This window comes from Myxocyprinus asiaticus, chromosome 5 (genome assembly GCF_019703515.2).
Source record: "Myxocyprinus asiaticus isolate MX2 ecotype Aquarium Trade chromosome 5, UBuf_Myxa_2, whole genome shotgun sequence".
In the NCBI taxonomy this organism is placed as follows: Eukaryota; Metazoa; Chordata; class Actinopteri; order Cypriniformes; family Catostomidae; genus Myxocyprinus; species Myxocyprinus asiaticus.
This window is the reverse complement of record NC_059348.1, coordinates 4,079,182-4,081,681: the sequence shown is the minus strand read 5'-3', so window position 1 is coordinate 4,081,681 and position 2,500 is coordinate 4,079,182. Positions and strand designations below refer to the sequence as shown.

The window sequence follows — 2,500 nt, the reverse complement described above, 5'->3', positions numbered from 1 at the left end:
CCATCTCGCTAGACGATTTGAGATTACTCTGTGTTCAACCGAACACTCTAACAGATCCGAAGGAGACCGCTGAGCAATTCGCATCTTCATCCGTTTGCCTACAGAAGTGAAGAGATTAAAGATTTCTCTTCCATCTTCAATCAAGTTGACATTTCTGAGTTCTCCGCCAGCCCGCCGAGAATCAACAGCCGTATCGCCCGCCGACAGAGCGAGGCAACGGCCTCCCGTCATCACCCGAGCCTCAAGGAACCGGGTCAGAGTTAAAGGACGGAGGAAAACACATTCTACCTGTGTCCTCATGCGATTCAAGTAAGAGGTTTACGTCTGGGCAGAGATAGAACATTATAGTGTGTTATTCTTGTGTTTCAAGGTTTTTGCTTGTACAGTTTACGGACCGCCATGTCCGCTCATTATTAATACTCAAGGTATTAATTACCACAAATTTGATTTGCTGTATTGTGGTCCAACCAAATTGGACTGTTGTGCAATTTCGCCATCGCGGGTGAAACAGGTAAACTGAGTTCATCCATTAAAGAGTCAAAGTACGTGGGACTGTTTACAAGCTGTCCATCGCATCTCTGAGCGATGAACTAACAGCTGCTTTCTCTCCCACGATCGTGAAATTGGCTTTAGGGCTGTCACTTCTCTCTCTCTCTCTCATACTAAACACACACACACACACACATGCATGCATGCCACTCTGCTTTCCCACTGAGCTGCTTTCCAAGTGTCTTACTGTCTTTTAGAAAAATGTAAATCAGAGGAAAGTATTTTTACATTTCCATTGTTAAGGTTTGTTGAAAACTACTTGGCTTTAGTCTTGCACCTATTCTTTTCCAAGATTTGTGCATGGGCTGAAGTGAAACACACTTAGCAGAGGATGGTTTTGATCCATCAACCTCTGGATTACGGGCCCAGCACGCTTCCGCTGTGCCACTCTGCTTTCCTGCTGAGCTGCTATCCCACTGAGCTGCTTTCCAAGTGTCTTGCTGTCTTTTAGAAAAATGTAAATCAGAGAAAAGTATTTTTACATTTCCATTGTTAAGGTTTGTTGAAAAACTACTTGGCTTCAGTCTTGCACTGTTGCACCTATTCTTTTCCAAGATTTGTGCATGGGCTGAAGTAAAACACAGTTAGCAGAGGATGGTTTCGATCCATCTACCTCTGGGTTATGGGCCCAGCACGCTTCCGCTGCGCCACTCTGCTTTCCCACTGAGTTGCTTTCCAAGTGGCTTGCTGTCTTTTAGAAAAATGTAAATCAGAGAAAAGTATGTTTACATTTCCATTGTTAAGGTTTGTTGAAAACTACTTGGCTTCACTGTTGCACCTTTTCCTTTCCAAGATTTGTGCATGGGCTGAAGTAAAACACAGTTAGCAGAGGATGGTTTCGATCCATCGACCTCTGGGTTATGGGCCCAGCAAGCTTCCTCTGCGCCACTCTGCTTTCCCACTGAGTTGCTTTCCAAGTGGCTTGCTGTCTTTTAGAAAAATGTAAATCAGAGAAAAGTATTTTTACATTTCCATTGTTCAGGTTTGTTGAAAACTACTTGGCTTCACTGTTGCACCTATTCATTTCCAAGATTTGTGCATGGGCTGAAGTAAAACACACTTAGCAGAGGATGGTTTCGATCCATCAACCTCTGGGTTATGGGCCCAGCACGCTTCCGCTGCGCCACTCTGCTTTACACTGAGTTGCTTTCCAAGTGGCTTGCTGTCTTTTAGAAAAATGTAAATAAGAGAAAAGTATTTTTACATTTCCATTGTTCAGGTTTGTTGAAAACTACTTGGCTTCACTGTTGCACCTTTTCCTTTCCAAGATTTGTGCATGGGCTGAAGTAAAACACAGTTAGCAGAGGATGGTTTCGATCCATCGACCTCTGGGTTATGGGCCCAGCACGCTTCCGCTGCGCCACTCTGCTTTCCCACTGAGTTGCTTTCCAAGTGGCTTGCTGTCTTTTAGAAAAATGTAAATCAGAGAAAAGTATTTTTACATTTCCATTGTTAAGGTTTGTTGAAAACTACTTGGCTTTAGTCTTGCACCTATTCTTTTCCAAGATTTGTGCATGGGCTGAAGTGAAACACACTTAGCAGAGGATGGTTTTGATCCATCAACCTCTGGGTTACAGGCCCAGCACGCTTCCGCTGTGCCACTCTGCTTTCCTGCTGAGCTGCTATCCCACTGAGCTGCTTTCCAAGTGTCTTGCTGTCTTTTAGAAAAATGTAAATCAGAGAAAAGTATTTTTACATTTCCATTGTTAAGGTTTGTTGAAAACTACTTGGCTTCAGTCTTGCACTGTTGCAACTTTTCCTTTCCAAAAGTTGCGCTTGTGCTGAAGTAGAACACATTCAGCAGAGGATGGTTTCGATCCATCAACCTCTGGGTTATGGGCCCAGCACGCTTCCGCTGCGCCACTCTGCTTTCCCACTGAGTTGCTTTCCAAGTGGCTTGCTGTCTTTTAGAAAAATGTAAATCAGAGCAAAGTATTTTTACATTTCCATT

The 2,500-nt window shown here is 43.7% G+C and overlaps 3 non-coding genes across 3 annotated transcripts; all 3 read right to left on the bottom strand.

Annotated features, from left to right (window-relative positions):
* Positions 1-1,610: 1,610 nt before the first annotated feature.
* trnam-cau (transfer RNA methionine (anticodon CAU)) lies at positions 1,611-1,682 on the bottom strand. Its single transcript has one exon. It is a non-coding gene; the product is annotated as a tRNA-Met (tRNA).
* Positions 1,683-1,847: 165 nt separating this feature from the next.
* trnam-cau (transfer RNA methionine (anticodon CAU)) lies at positions 1,848-1,919 on the bottom strand. Its single transcript has one exon. It is a non-coding gene; the product is annotated as a tRNA-Met (tRNA).
* A 428-nt stretch (positions 1,920-2,347) lies between these two features.
* Positions 2,348-2,419, bottom strand: trnam-cau (transfer RNA methionine (anticodon CAU)). The gene has a single exon. It is a non-coding gene; the product is annotated as a tRNA-Met (tRNA).
* Positions 2,420-2,500: the final 81 nt, after the last annotated feature.